This window comes from Macaca thibetana, chromosome 13 (genome assembly GCF_024542745.1).
Source record: "Macaca thibetana thibetana isolate TM-01 chromosome 13, ASM2454274v1, whole genome shotgun sequence".
Taxonomy (NCBI): domain Eukaryota; kingdom Metazoa; phylum Chordata; class Mammalia; order Primates; family Cercopithecidae; genus Macaca; species Macaca thibetana.
This window is the reverse complement of record NC_065590.1, coordinates 76,855,276-76,871,774: the sequence shown is the minus strand read 5'-3', so window position 1 is coordinate 76,871,774 and position 16,499 is coordinate 76,855,276. Positions and strand designations below refer to the sequence as shown.

Sequence of the window (16,499 nt, the reverse complement as noted above, 5' to 3'; positions counted from 1 at the left end):
CAGTGGTTCCCAGCGACCTGGCTGATGACAACGTCTTGCCTTAGTGTGTTAGTGTCCTAGGACTGCCTTAACAAAAATTGCTACCAACTGAGTTGGCTTAAGACAACGGAAATTTATTCTCTCACCATTCTAGAGACTAGAAGTCCAAAATAAAGGGTGACAGCAGGGTCATGCTGTCTCCAAAGGCTCTAGAGGAGAATCCTTCCCCACCTGTTCCAGCTTCTGTGGCTCCTGGCATTCCCTGGCTGTGGCGGCCTAACTCCATTTCTGTCTTTATCGTCACACGGCTTTCCCCTGTGTGTCTCAAGTCTTCCTCTCACTTGTTTTTTTTTTTAAATAAAGACATCAGTCGTTAGATTTAGGCCCCACCTGAGAGATCCTTAGGGTCTTCTCTTCAGAATAATGTTAACCCTTAATTACACCTGCAAAGACCCTATTTCCAAATAAAGTCACATTCATAGGTACATGGAGTTAGGACCTGGACGTGTCTTTCGGAGGGACACAGTTCAACCCACCATGTTTGGTCTGGGGTTACTTTAAAATTCGGGCTTGTTGGCTTTGTGACTTAAAAAATGCTAGAGAGGAAAGTTCTAGAGCCAAGTAAAGGGGAAGGATTGCAGGCCCAAAGTCACAGCAATGGAAAAACCATTAGCAGCAGGAAGCAGGAAAGCCCTCTGGAATGCCTTGCTGCTGTCCTGCCCCCTTTCTCACTCCTCTCCTTGCAACATCCCAGTTGAGGAGAGAATGAGCCACATCTTTCCTGAAACATCCAGTGGAGCTCGCTGGAGAACCTGCAAGAGCCGGCAAACCCAGGAGCTTCGCCGTCCATTCCTGGAAGCAGACTTTGTGTCTTCATCCACCAAGGCCCTGGCTCTCAACACTCACTGTGGTGACAAGAACATGGCACCTTGACCATACACAGTCCTTCTATTTTTCAGAAGCAGGTAAGCACAGATTACCGGGATGGAGTGAGTAGAAGATATAAATCAGACCGGGCACAGTGGCTCGCACCTGTAACCCCAGCACTTTGGGAGGCCAAAGCGGGCAGATCGCTTGAGTTCAGGAGTTCAAGACTAGTCTAGGCAACATAGTGAGATGCTGTCTTATAAAAATATTAAATAAAAGTTAAAGACCAAGGCTTGGGGTTTGTGGGTGCTTTGCCAGGACCTGTTCTTGGGCAGAATGGAATATATACTCAATTCTGAGGAGGGAAGAGGAAGGTCATGGCTAAAAGGTAGGCTCTGAAATCAGACTCCCTGAGCTCAAATCCCAGCACTCTCTACTTGCCACTTAGACCTCAGGTAGGGGAGGGGGATATAAATGTTTGAGCCTCAGTCCCCTCCTCTGTAAAAGGGGGGCAGTAAATGTACCTGCTTCACACAGTTGCAAGGTGTGAATGAGGCAATGCATGTAAAACACAGTGCCTATAGTATCACATTGGGGTTTTTTTTGGTGGTTTTGTTTTGTTTTGTTTTTTTGACACAGGGTCTCGCTCTGTCACCCAGGCTAGAGTGCGATGGAGTGATCTCGGCTCACTGCAGCCTTGACCTCCTGGGCTCAAGCAGTTTTCCCACCTCTGCCTTCAAAGTAGCTGGGACTAGAGGCGTGTGCCACCACGCCCAGCTAATTTTTGTATTTTTTTGTAGAGATGGGGTTTCGCCATGTTGCCCAGGCTAGTCTAGAACTCCTGAGCTCAAGTGGTCCACCCGCCTCGACCTCCCAAAGTGCTGGGATTACAGGCATGTGCCACTATGCTCAGCCCCACGCTCGTCTTTAAGAAAATTAAAATAAAATTGTTGTAAACACAGTGCCTGGCACAGAATAGATGCTCAATAAACACCAGCTGCTACAATTAGAGGGGAAATCATCATAATTGTTGGATTAAAACATAATAAAAGACCCCAGTTGCCTTGTTCAAGGCAGTATTTTCAGAAACAAAGTTTTAAAAGTTTAAAAAGAGGTCAGTATTTTAAGTCATGTCAGCTCCATAGACACAGAATGCTGAAAAGGCACCAAGCCCTCTCTCGGTTTGCAGGGAAGCGCTCCTCTCCCGTCTGAGGGCTGTCGTTCCAGCCGAGAGATCAGCACAATGGACTCTGGGATGGACATTGTTCTCCAACAGGCCTGGCCCTGGCCCAGCTGGGGTGAGCATTTCCTTTGCGGCATTTCAAAAGGCGACAGTCCCGAAAGATAATTAAAAATCAGCTAGCAGTGGTGACCAAGAGAAAGGCACTGAGCCCTCCCAGTGTGCAGGAGATAGGGCATCCCAGGTTATTAATTAAGTGTGCTCACATTTGCATGGTGTAGAGGACAATGATCAAGCTGGAGCTGTCAGCTTTAAATGGTGTTTGCATTTCTGGATGGCTTGTTGGCGGGGAGGGTCAGGGAGGCTCTCTAAAGTCATTTTTGGGAGTCTGGAGGAATGGTTAACAACTTGCACTTCACCTCGTTTTACCCCGCAACTCCATGGAAATTCCGGAAAGTCTTGGTTTTAATGGTCTCTTGCATAGGCTCATCATCTCTCTACTACCCCCTTCCATGCTGGACAAATGGAAGGGCATGTAATATGGTGTGGCAGGGACTCAGGGGTCCAGATGTTCCCAGATATGTGCAACTGTGGAATCTGCCACCATGCTCCACACACCAGCCTCTGCAACCAGACGGAGAGATGAGAGGTAAGGGGTGAGGATGTGATTGATTTCCATCCTCAGCCCTCCAAGGAGGAGGCTGCCAAAGGAAACAAAGGCTACTGCAGTGGGGGAGCTGGTGGTGACAACATGTACCAGGGCCACAGGGCAGCCAGCATGGCACCTGGATCTGATCAAGATGGAGTTTTCGTCCCCATCTGCCTGTTAATATCTCCTTTACCAGTCGCCGCCCCCTAATAAGGGGTATGCCATAGACTGGAAGTCACTGGGGACCTGCCCAGCACCCTGATCTAGGCGTTGATTAACCCACTCTCCTTCATCCTGCCTCCCATCCACATGGTCCAATCAGAGGCTGCCATGCTTGCACAATGTGACACGGTCTCTATGAACACATTAATTGGTCCTGATGTAGAACTTGACCCAAGACCAGGGTGAAGTTGAGAGATTTATTTTCTTTCCAGGTGTTCCAATAACGTGTAAAACGTGGAAGTCGATAGCAGCCATCTTCTGCCATGATAATTGGGAAGAGAGAAAGCCTATAGTGATAATAAAGTCAAATTATCCTAAATGCTAATCCCAGTTCCGCTGCTTACTCTTGTGTGTATTTAGGGAAATTCCTTAGTCTCTCTGAATTTGATAAATAAGAATATGAATACCTGTCACGTGGGGTTGCTGAGAGGCTTGGATGATATGTATCAAAAGCAAAACACCTAGAGGTGATCAATAAATGGAGATCCTCCTTCCCTCTCCCTTCCTTTTCCAAGATCAAGGGCAGCCAGAGTGATATGGTCCTAATCCATTGTTTAAGCATAATTGCAATTAAGCAGGGAGTTTAACTGAGCCCAAATACAGTTCTTGCTAGCTCATAAAGGATTTCTTTTTACCAGGTGAACATGTTAATACAATTCCATTGCAGACACACTACTGAGGAACACAAAGGTGAATATAGTGAGAGTTATACTCTCAAGTAGCTGCATGTGACATACAACAAATTCTATGACAGTCAGTAGGGCCTGTGCCCAGGATAGTGTGATGGGCTCGTGCTAACCCTGATGCTTCGCTTCACCCGTCAATGAGGACCCCATTTGGACAGGGTTAGGAAGACCTATCTGTGTTAGCCCAGCTTCTGCCTGAGTGGGTTGTACTATTACTAGTGGGCTGCTAGTACAGTTTGTCTGTAATCATCAGAGGAGAAGCCATGATCCCTCAGCTCCTCTGATGCCCTGAAAGCAAGAGAGGTTACCAGAATGTGCTAGAGAAGAGAGATCATGTAGAGTCACACACACAGAGACAACAGGGCCTTGGGACTGGGGAGGAAGGAGGGTTGGGAGCAGCAGTCAGTGATGCAAGTAACAGTGGGAGCAGGGAAAGAGGTGTCATCTGTAGGTGTCAGCCTACAGATAGGAGGGGCTTGAACTGTGTCTCACCATCAGTGATGACCAGCATATATTTTGCTCCTATCATGGGCTAGGTCTTGCCTTGTGTTTTATTTGCATAGTCTTATTTAATTCTCAAACAATCCCATGGAGCAGACATGATCAATATCTTAACTTTACAGATAAGAAAATGAATGTCAGGGAGGTCAAATGACTTGTCCAAGGTCATACTGCTGGTAAGTGGTGGAGTCAGGGCCCGGACCCAGGTCCTCATGATTTCAGAGTCCCTGAGCCACTGTTTCTATACTACTTCCAATACTGAAGCCAAACAAAGCCTTTGGAATCAGCCCTTTGCAATTTGATGCGTGGTCCCTAGATTGGCATCACGGGCATCACCTGGGAGCTTGTTAGACATCTAGACTCTCAGGCTCCACCCCAGACCTGCTGAATTAGAAGCATTTCACCAAGATCCCCTGGTGTTTTGCATGCATTTTCAAGTTTGAGAGACCCAGCTCCAAATTAGAGCATCATTTCTCACCTGTTTTTCTTCCGTTGCTAGTACGCCAGGATGTTAATAGGAATTAAAAGGGAAAAAAGGTTCATGGCCAAATGAGTTCAGGAAAAAGTGACTTAAACAAAGCCAGACTGGCTTCTTCGTTACTGGATTTCTCAGAACCATTAATAAGCTGACATATATATATATGTGTGTGTGTGTGTGTGTATATATATATATATATCATGTGCTAATTGGGGGTGGAGTTTATAGGATTCCTCACTTATTTGACCTTTGAGACTTCTTCTTCTTCTTCTTCTTCTTCTTCTTTTCTTTTTTTTTTTTTTTTTGAGAAGCAGCTTGCAAAACTAGTGTACTAAATAATTCACTTTTGAGAATGACTGATTTAAACCAACTGCCTTCTAGCACAGCTGTGTAAATGAGGTCCAGAGAAGTTATTGATTTGTCCAAGGTGGCAGTCAGTGGGTGGCTTTGCCAGGACAGCACATGAGGCCCTGTGTGCAGTGCTCTTTCCAAGATACTGACCTGGGAGGCCCAGAATTTTGCATCCTTCGTCTCCTCAGCTTCATTTCCAGCTGTGAGGAAGTAACCGTGCCCCATGATCAAGCCTGACAAAAGGTAGATAGAGGCAAACAGGATAACTTGTGCTAAGCTCTTCTCCAGAGGCAAAGCCACTGGCCTGAGATCAAAAAGCTAACCAGTGGCGAGGCAAAGAAGCAAAGAAGGGACCCCAGATGCATCGGGTTACAGTGCTCAGGGTTCCTCCCTCCCTGAAGATGAAGGTCCTTCCAGCCTCGCAGCCACAGCAGACAGAGCTAGGCCCAGAGATAGTGCGAAGGTTGGGTCCTAAGAAGGGGGCCTGGCCTCTCCCTGGCTGAGCCTTGGAAAGCTCAACCACCAGGTCACAAAACATAATGACCTGACATAATGACACAATGAGTCACAACCCAGCCCTTGGGAGAAAAAACAGACAGTGAGGTGTTATGAGAGTTTTTCTGGACCATCTGAAAGGGGACAGGGACGGAGTCAGTGCTACCACCTGGCTGGGGCTCTCATGTTAAGGGACTTCTCTGGATCTCAGAGAGTGAGCTCCTCCAACTTCTACTAATGGTTGAGCAGTTGGGTAGAGCAAGCCCAATTCCTTGTTGAGAAGCCAGCTGTGCATCCGGGCATCTCAGTGAGAGATCCCGTGAGAATGAGAGAAGCGTTAGGGTTGGGGTTAGAGTTAGGGTCATGGAGGCAGCTCCCTCATCAGCCCCCAAAATGGGTTCATCTCCTCTGGTGCTTCTACCTGTCTCCCTTCTGGACTGTCCTCTATTTTCCCTTTATTTGGACATCAAGGACTCTTCCACGTGATCCTTTGAACTCAGGCCTCACAGACACAGAGTGAATGGAGATCATTCCATTGGGCCGCCATGGTGGAGGGCGCTCCTTCGAGGAAGTAGGGAAGGAGATGGAGAAAGGGCCTCACCGAACGCCAGCCGCTGCGCTAGGCCCTTTACTCATGTTGTCTCATTTCATTCTCCCAACAGTCCTGTGAAACAAGCATTATTTTTATCCTCATTTGATAGGTTAGGAAACAGAGGAGCACAGAGAGGTTAAGGCATCTGCCTGTAATCACCAAGTGAGGCATCCGAGATGTGACCCCACAGATTTTGGACCCTGACACCCTCTTGGGCAAGGGAACTTTTTAGTCTGGGTAACCAGATCTAGAGAGAGAAAAGAAAGTGGGGACTCGCAACATCCATACTCCTGGAAGGGACAGTCCTACTCTGGCCTGACCATGTTTGGGCCCCTTGAACCCACTGCACAGCACAGAGCCAGAGAAGGTGAGGCTGACTTCATCCTGGACTGGTAACGTCTGAAGCCCCGGGTGGAGCCAGGTGTCAGTGTGTTGAAGCTTCTCTGGTGATTCTAAAGCACAGCCAAGGTTGAGAACCAGCTTTCTCACTTTATAGAAACATGGAGCTCACAGAGGTGAAGCCGTTTTTCCAAGGGTGAGTTACTGGAACACCAAGGTCTTCTAGTTGTCCACCAGCCAGAACAGGTTTCAGAAACACCTCTCCCAGTTCCTAGCTCTGTAAACTTGGGCACGTCATTTAACCTCACAATGAAAGACTTAAATGTACGTAAACTCTTCGGATGGCGTTAAATGGGCAAGAAACATCAATCTTCTCCCTACCCTTCCCCCACCCCAAATCCAGCCCTCTTTCTGCTACACAGCAGTGGAGGAGAGTGCGAGAAAGGATGGGCTTCAGAATCTGACTATTGCTGAACTGTAAGGACAGGGCAGGTGGTGGGTGCCCTGGGGGTGTTGCCTGCCCACAGGAGTCCTGGGAAAGGACCTCTGTGTGATAGGAAAGACCAGTGTATTTCCTACTCTCACGCAACACTCAGCACAACACTTCTGACACCAGATGAACAAGGGCTGTTTTCCCACACACCAAGCAAGCGATTCTCCAGCAGACCTGGAGACGGTGTCAGATCTCAAAGCTCAGCCCCACAAGACTGCCCTCAAATTCAGATGCCAAGTGTAAGTCCTGGTTGTGACCTGTACTTTTGACCAAACGGGCTATAAATTGGGGTTCCCATGGCCCTCTCCTTGGGTTCAATTAATTTGCTACAGCAGCTCACAGAATTTCAGGGAAACACTTTATTTATGTTTACCAGTTTATTATAAAGGATTGTTACAAAAGATGCAGATGACGGCCTGGGGGAAGAGATGCACATGCATGTAGGAAGGAGCACGGAGCTTCCACACCCTCCCCAGTGCGGCACCCTCCAGGGACCCGTCCAGCTATCTAAAAGCTCTCCAAGCTGAGCCATTTTTGGTGTTTATGGAGACTTCATTACGTAGGCATGATTGATTAAACCATTGGCCATTGGTGATCTGCTCAACCTTCAGCCCCTGTCCCCTTGTCGAGGTTAGGGGATGGGGCTGAAAGTCTCAACGCTCTAACCACATGGATGGTTTCCCTGGCAACCAGTCTCCATCCTGAGCCTATCCAGGAACCCACTAGGAGCCACCTCATTAGAACATAATATGCTCTTATCACCCAGGAAATTCCAAGGGATTTAGGAGCTCTGTGTCGGACATTTCTATCACCCAGGAAATTATAGAGGTCTTAGGAGCTCTGCGTCAGGAACTGGGGTCAAAGACCAAATATCTGAACAAAAGAGTCTCCTAGCACCCCTATCTACCAGGGTTTTAGGAGCCAGAAATCAGGAGCTGAGACCAAATCCATGTTTCTTTTCTTTTTTCTTTTTCTTTTTTCTTTTTTGAGACAAAGTCTCACTCTTGTTGCCCAGGCTGGAGTGCAATGGCACGATCTCGGCTCTCTGCAACCTCTGCCTCCCGGGTTCAAGCGATTCTCCTGCCTCAGCCTCCTGAGAAGGTGGGATCACAGGTGCGTGCCACCATAGCCAACTAATTTTTGTATTTCGCTTTGATATTTAGCTTTTTCATAGGAACCATTGTACTGCTTTTGTCATAAAAAGTAATGCATTTTAAAATACTGGTATAAATATTTGCAGAACACCAGTTACCTATGTTTTTCAGTGGACTTTCAAGGAAAATCAGTCATTTGGAGAAAGATTTTCAAATCATTGCAACCTAGGCACGATTCAGTGACCTCTTCCTTATCTTTTCTGTTTTCAGAGCAGCTTCCTTAGCACTGGGGCTACCCTTCACTTTCCCAACCAGAAGGGTTTTTGACCTAAGCAGCTCCTCTGTCCCTGCTCTTGCCTGGGCACCTAAAGCACCCCCTGCCCTTGTCCCCATCACCCCCCACCCTTCTCCCCACCACCCCCCGCCCTTCTCCCCACCACCCCCCACACTTCTTCCCAGCCCCCCCGCCCTTCTCCCCGCCACCCCCGCCCTTCTCCCCACCACCCCCACACCCAGGTGCTCTGTCAGGTATGCCACATCAGAAACCCACATGTGTATCCACCTTTCCCCAGTACAGAGAAGACACCTGCCTCCAGTTCGTGGGATTAATTACCCCTTAATTACTCCCTTAATACGTGATAACTTTCAGTGCAGGAGAGGGCAGAGGCTCTAAAACACAATTGTGCTAGAGAAACTTCATTGTTTTGTTCCAGAAAGTGGTCCCATCCCTGGCTGCCTCATACGTGATGTCGTAAGGAGGCAGCAACAGGGAGCACTTCAAAAGGAGAAACTTTCCAAAAATAAACCAAAGGTGGCCTATGTGCACAGGTTCAAGTCCATGAGGCAGCCTCTCTGTTCTTTTATGCTGTTTGTCCCAACACTGCTACTTGCCCAGCCCAGCGCAAACAGGCATGGAGATGCTGAGCGTCAACACGGGGGAGTCATATCACGCGATCACAGATCACAGCTTAGGTGCAGTCATTCGAGCCACTGAGCCTGCTGTTCTGTGTAGTGAGCATATGCCCCAGGAGCCAGAAGCCAGCCATCTGCCTGAGTCAGCCCTGGCACCCATATGTGTGTGCGTGAGTCTAGTGCTTAGTGATACACACTTCCACACAACATGGTCCCTAAATGTAAGACAGTCAGTCCATTGCATGTGCACCCAAAATCACAGCAGCTGTTCCCAAGCTGACGGAAACACCAATTTGTCAGAGTCTTCAACAAGGTATCTTCTGAGGGAAGAGTCAAGGGTGAGTCTGATCATAGGGGATCTTTCCTTGTTTGCTGACTTTACAGAGTAACTCTGTTTAAAATGTTACTCCCTATATGTGTACGTTGCAGACACCCCTGGATTCTTTGGGGGCAGTTCCTCAGGTCCTGCTACATTTGCTGTTGACATTCCCTTGTTTTCTTTCCGTCTAGCTCCAGACCCTTGTCCCCAGGTTTTGACCTCACCCAGACCTTTGCCTGGGATGGAAAGCTGCTTCACTGCAGGAGACACCTGAAGTACCTGAGTTGGTTCAGAGACTACCAGAAGTTTTTGGACTTCTTCTAGTCCTTTAATGGCCAAAAGGACTCAAGAGCCTGGTATGTAATGGAAAAGGCATCACCTCTCTCCTGGAATGTAGCTGGAAGGACCAATCCCTTCATAGTTACAGGGATCTGAGCTATGAAGACACTGGCCAGGCGACAAGGCCCTGGGCTCAGACACAGATGAAGTTTCTCTGGAAGAGAAATCTGGCCTCTTACAGACCTGGGAAGTGCCAAGGCTTAGCTCCTGAGAAGGATCGCTGGTGCTAACAGCTGGGAGTCAGGGCTCCAGGGCCACTTGTATGGAAGCTGGTGTCCGTGGTGCAGGAGGATGGGAGCTGTGGATTCTGCACCTGCCTCCCCACAGGCTGGCCCCTCAGAGAGCTCCTGTGGTGTCAGAACCCTCTCACAAGCGCCTGCCGTGGTTATCAGCTCAAGCCGAGTGCTTCTGGAGTGTGGGCGGGGGCAGAGGGAGAGAAGCAGCCATGGGCTTCCTGCCAGGAAGCTCAGCAGCTCCGAGGAGGCTGGAAAGTCATGGGACACAGTGCGTCCTCCCCAGAGCAGCCTCCGGCCTGCCAGTTCAGAGCACACACTTGGAGGCAAGAAGGCTGAGGTCTAACCCTACTCCTGCTAGGGGCCAGCTGAGAGCTGTGGACAAGTCATTCAGCTTCTCTGAGCCGCAGTCTTCTCACCTATAAAGTGGGGGTAATAATACCCTCCTCACAAGGTTGTTGCAAGGCTTTATGGGGAAAAATACAAAGGGCACAGAGTTGTTTAGTAGGGGGTGGGCCTGTGGGAAAAGGCGGGGCCATGAGATGCCCAGGGGAGGAAAGGACAGATGGGGACCCCAGACAATGAAAGCATCTTTGCATCCTCAATGATATCATCTGGGTTTTGCTTGTTTGTTTGTTTGTTTTTTGAGACAGAGTCTCGCTCTGTCCCCCAGGCTGGAGTGCAGGGGAGAATTTCAGCTCACTGCAACCTGCACCTCCTGGCTTTAAGCGATTCTCCTGCCTCAGCCTCCTGAGTAGCTGGGATTACAGGTTCCAGCCACCATGCCTGGCTAATTTTTGTATTTTTAGTAGAGACAGGGTTTTGCCATGTTGGCCAGGATGGTCTCGAGCTCCTGACCTCAGGTGATCCACCCTCCTCGGCCTCCCAAAGCACTATGATTACAGGTGTGAGCCACCGCACCCGGCCCATCTCAAGTTTTTTTGTTTGTTTGTTCCTTATAAAGGCTATGAGGAGAGGAAGGGGCCTAGAACACAGGATGGTGGAAGAGGGGCTCATGGGTGGAGGGGAGGAGAGCAGATGAGCAGGGACCCTCCCCCTTCCTTGGCAACCATGGGGTTTGCCACACATATATCCCATGTATCAGGTGGAGATGTCAACTTCTATGAACTGAAATAAACTGTTTCCCTATTTATAAAATGAAGAGCACTTCAAGTCTGTCCAAATACACCCAGGTGTCTCTAGATACCCCGAGCCTGAGAAATCACCTGTGTAGATGCACACAGGCAGACACTCACGCGTATGCACAATCACACACACTCGCGTTTTGTTACAGAGGTTCAAATTAGCTGATAGTTGAGGATAGCCATGGGTTCCAGGCTTAGGCACATCTTTCCTGTGGCTGTTAGGCCTCACCCAGGTTGAGAGAAGGACTAAGACCCAGGCCTACTCACTGGTCTGGTCTCTGTATATTATCCCAGTAGCAAGTTACAGAGTTGCACCAGGGAGAATGCAACAAAAAAGAGGAGGATGTGGAATCATCCTAGGGCAAGGCAGGAGGCAGGGGTACAAGGGCCTTAGCTCTCCTGCACCCTCAGATACAGCCCAGAGTGAGCAAAAAGCTGGACTCAGCCCAGGGAGGTCCTGGAAGACCAGCCAGTGCCCGAGTCACACAGTGATGCCTGGGCTGAAACCAGGGGGAGTCAGGGAGTCACATTTACAGGATCTTCTCCCCATGGCTCTCTCAACCCAGGACCAAGCATGGTGGCTTCCTGAGAGTAGCAACACTGAATCTTTGAATTACTTATTCATTCACCCCACAACCACTTCTGATGCAGACCTACACCCTGCTTTGTGGGAGCTCAAAGCTTATTTCCCTCTCCATGCCCCCCACCCCCAATGCTTTCCACACCACTGACTTCCCAACAGGATAAAGGAAGCCTTCTGGAATCTGAGTGTTATGTGGGCTGGCCTCAGGTTAGCCAAATCCAGGGGAAGGCAGGGTTTGCAGCCTCTGAGTTTGGCATGTCCTGGCGAACAGCAGAGTAAAGAAGATTCCCCTTTTCCCTGTGCCCCCGGTGCCTCATCTCCACTCTGTGCCTTCTCAAGCTGGTGCCAGGCTGAACCAAATGCCCCCACATTGGTAAGTGCCACCTACACCCCTTAGCCACCATACCACAGGTCAGCTCCTGACAAACGCACAGGTGTTAACCAACAGACACCCTGTGAGGACACAGAGGGAAGCGACGGATTCTGGCTGGGGGATTTGAGGAAAGCTTCACAAAGGAGGAAGAGACAAACCAGGCCTGAGAGCTGGTTAGAATGTTGACAGAAGGCTGAGGGAACACTGTCAGCAAAAGCTCAGAAGCAAGAACAAATGAAGGAGGAAGACAGGTCGCTGTGTACCTCAAGTGACTCACCAACCCGGAACAAAGCACTTCCCTTTACATGGTTGAAGGGACATGAGCTTTGGAATCCAAAAGATCTGGCCACTTACTAAACATATGGCCTTAAGTAAATCACTTAACCGCTCTCTGCTTCCATTTTCTTATCTGTAAAATGAAACTATTTCTACCTGTTGTACCCATCTCACAGGGCGGTCTGAACCGCAAATATATCATCACATAAACAACTAGCTAGTGGCTGCTTAGCACATGGGAGACACTCGGGAAATACTGGGTGTCTCCTTATCTTCCTTCCTTCCTTCTTTGGGCCTCCATTTCCTCTTCCTTGAAATGACAGGAAGCCACCCTGCCCCCACCCCAGTGCCATTTTGCTTAGGAGACCAGTGGATGACTGAAACATTCCAAATGCCTCAGATGCAAACAGCACAAAGGAAGACAGACTGTGGACTAAGTTGGTACCAAATGTACACGTGATTCTCCCAAGACAAGGTGCCTTTAGGCTCCGTGCAGGAGGGAAGCTTCAGTGGAGAGCCAGGGATAGATGGGAAGCTAACAGGGAGAGGAGAGAAGGGAGAGAAGAGACGGCCAAGTTGTTTTTCATTTGCAGAGCTCACAGCTCGGCCAAATAACATCTTTAAATACTATCGACGTGACAAAGCCAAAGTTCTTGGCTTAGGCTACAATTGTTTCTGTTCTTTTTTTAAATCCAGATTTGAAGAATGTACCTTCTTTAGAACTATGTCTCCCAGCCCAGTCCTTTCTGCCCATGATGGTCCGGCTCAGAGCTGAACCAGGTTTGCCAAGGTCAAGGAGCAATTTCCCTGGCTCCAGCAATGCACACTCAGGGAAAAGAAATTGGGTGCTACAGAAAGCCAGGCATGGATGATTTCTCCTTGTGGAAAGTAAGCCTCCTCAATGTCGCTTTCTGGCTCTCTCTTAAACTCCTGTTACGCTTCTCACTCTTGCATATGTATATTTGCATGTGTGCACGTGTGTGTGTGTGTGTTTACTTGTGCAGCGTGTGCCTGGCTGCTGTGTGTCTGCTGTAGGTCTCGCTTAATAGGGCAGCATTTCCACATCCGTCTGTAGCTAGGACTGCAAGAATAAAGTGCAATGGAGAAAGTAGGTAATTATTCCTGTTCTTCGGGTTTTAAACTACTTCCACTTAAAATAAGATAATTGAGGTTGGAGTGGGTGGTCCATTCTGCTCGAATTACCAGTATAATTACTTCACTTTTCCCATTCACTTTGTGTGCATAAGACATGGCATCCATATCATCCAGGTCAAAGAACACATACATTAAGTAAGCCACATAAATAGAGATAGAGGTCACCAGCCCAGTCTCTCCACAGGTGGCACATTGAGTCATGTAACCAACAAGTACTTTTTTCAAGCAGCAAATGTTTACGGTGCCAGACACTGTGCTAGATGTTGGGAATACAATGATGACTAAAGCGAATGTAGCCCTTGCCCAGATGGAGCATATATTTTGGTAAGGGAAAAAGACAAAAATAAGTTAATGAACAAATGCAATGATTAGAAATTATAATGCAGATCAGAATGAGTCACAATTTTTCAACGCTTATTGTACGTAATTTTTGGTAATAGCCCACAAAAACAATTTACACCTGTGAGTGAAGTTTGATCATCTACAATTGTCCCATTTCCCAGCTACCTGGTTCCTTGTCTAATTGCTGCCACAAGCCCTTTCTCAGGTCAAGGGCTGTCCTCAAGACTTTATTAAATAAACAGGTGTAGGGCGGGAGCAGCAGCTCACACCTGTAATCCCAGCACTTTGGGAGGTCAAGGCGAGTGGGTCACTTGAGGTCAGGAGTTCAAGACCAGCCTAGCCAACATGGTGAAATGTCATCTCTACTAAAAATACAAAAAAAAAAAAAAGAATAAATATTAGCCAGGCATGGTGGCACATGCCTATAGTCCCAGCTACTCAGGAGGCTGAGGCAGGAGGATCATTTGAATGCAGGAGGCGGAGGTTGCAGTGAGCTAAGATCGGGTGTGCAGGGGAAATCATTGACTCCAGCAGGAGAAGCTGTGAGCCTATGGCATCTAATAGCTGAGTGACCCCGAGCAAGTCATTTTTCTCATCTGTAAAATTAGCATCCTACCTACCCTACCAAACCACAGGGTCCTCGTGGGAACCAAGGAAAACCAAAGCAGAAATTCTCTGCAAAACGTAACACTCCAAATGAAGGAGGTGCTGTTGATAAAGTTTTTCAGGAAAGAAGTTTAGCAAGTCTGAGAGGGAAGGGGACATCCTCCCCAAATGAATGGGAGAGGAGAAGGGGGAAGAGAGGAGAGGAGAGGAAATGGGGAGGAGAGAGGAAGGGAAAAGAGGGGAGGGGCAGGAAAGGGAGGGAAGTGGGAGGAGAGGAGAGTAGTGGTCGAGGGAAGAGAAGAGGGGAGGAGAGGGCAGGGGAGAGGAAGAGAGGAGAAGGAAAAGCTGGAATGGTAAATTTTTCCTGACTTGGCAGCTAAGATGAGAGAATGAAAGGGTGCAGGAAGAGGGATCCTGTTGGAGAAGCTACATGGTGCTCTATAATAAGTGCCGTTCACTGCCCCAGAGGTTGTACAGGTGGAAAATACCAGCGACTTCCAAAGAGGTTTAGATAATTCCCACTAGAACAGGCCAGCTAGGTGGAGACGGCTGGCCCAGGGGATCCTACCTGGCCTTTCTGTGGCACTGGAGGTTGTCACACTTGGCAAAGACGGCTTTTTGAAGAGGCAAAAGAAGGAAAGAGTTGGCAACTAGGCAGGTATTTTGACCACCAGGACTTTTCAAACTGGACACATCTTTGAATGACTTTTCTTTTCATTTAAATAATTACAGTAATGGCAATGGCCACTATAATTTAAGCGCTTGCTGCAAGCCAAAGATTGTGGTTAGGATTTCACTGCCTTTGTCATGTTTAACCCCCACAGCAGCCCTATGAGATAGCATCAATGTCCGTACAGGTAACGAAACCGAGGTACTGAGAAGTTAAGGAACTCATACAGCCCATCTGTGGGGAGCTGGGGTTTTATATGTCCACCTCCAAAGCTCATCTTTCTACCACAGTGTTAAAGCCAGACCAGTAGAAGGAAGGCAACAGTCTCCCCTTTGTTCTCAATCCCAGATTGGGCTGGCCTGGGAAATGCTACAGGTGATTCTTTTTAAAGGAAGGAGCCAGAACCACACAACTTCTGAGAGTCAAAGGGATTGATCCAGCTTGTACTTGCGTCCTCGCCCAAATTTCATGGTGAACTGTGATCCCCAGTATCGGAGGTGGGGCCTGGTGGAAGGTGGTTGGATCATGGGGCGGGGTTTCTCATGAATGGTTTAGCAGCATCCCCTTGCTGCTGTCCTCACACCAGAGTGAGTGAGTCCTCTAGAGATGGGGCTGTTTAAAAGTGTATAGTGCCTCCCTCTCTCTTGCTCTTGCTCTGGCCATGTGATGTGCTGACTCCCCCTTTGCCTGCCACCATGATTGTAAGCTTCTGGAAGCCAAGCCGAGGCCAGCACCTTGCTTCCTATAAAGCTTGCAGAACCATGAACTGATTAAACCTCTTTTCTTTATAAATTACCCAGTCTCAGGTATTCTTCTATAGCAATGTGAAAACAGCCTAACACAGGGACTATTGACCAACCTTCTTTCTTTGGATGAAAAACACAAAGGCTCTATAAAGGCTCAAAGCCACATAACTGAGTAGTGATGGCATCAAAGAAAATAAAAAAGGAAGAATAGATTGATTAATGTTTTTTCAAACTGTGGGTGCTACTCAGCAGTGGGTCATTGAATTCACTTAGTGGATCATAATGAGTTTACCAAAAAAAAGAAATAGAATAGAATAGAAAAGAGAGTGCATTGCACACTGTTCCAGCCAGTCATGGTTGATGGCACTTCTCAGTGTGTGTGTATGCTTCTATGTGTGGACAAAGTAGAAACGGAAAATGACCGTGGGCCATAGTCAAAAACCTCTGAACACCACTAGACTGAGGAGTAAGCATAGCGGAGGAAGAGGCCGTGGGATGGACAGGAAGTTTGAGCAAAATCCAAGATTTGCTCCTGCGCTGCTAGCAAAACAGCTCTGAAATAACCGCAGGGCCTATTTTTAGTGCTGCTGAAATTACCTTTCCTTTGATCTCCGGTATTGACCAGAATGGCTCCTCAACAGCACACGCTGCTCCTGGGGGCTGACAGAGGCCCAGGAAAGCCGTCACTCAGGAAGGAGGCAAGGGCGGGCTTTTCTACAAACCCCACGGCTGTTTCCCTTTACTGACTTCCTTTGTCTGCCCGGGGATTAGAGCAGGAGCCTCTGAAACAGGGAACAGCATCCTTCACAACAGGATGTAGCGGGGACCACACACTGCTCTGAGTCAGGCCGCCAGTGCTGAGCAAGGGCTGGTG

The 16,499-nt window shown here is 48.3% G+C and overlaps 1 long non-coding RNA gene across 1 annotated transcript; it reads left to right on the top strand.

Moving 5' to 3' along the window:
- The first annotated feature begins 723 nt into the window (after positions 1-723).
- Positions 724-10,879, top strand: LOC126933514 (uncharacterized). Its single transcript, XR_007718646.1, has 2 exons — positions 724-944; positions 9,349-10,879. It is a non-coding gene; the product is annotated as an uncharacterized LOC126933514 (long non-coding RNA).
- The last annotated feature ends 5,620 nt before the right edge of the window (positions 10,880-16,499 follow it).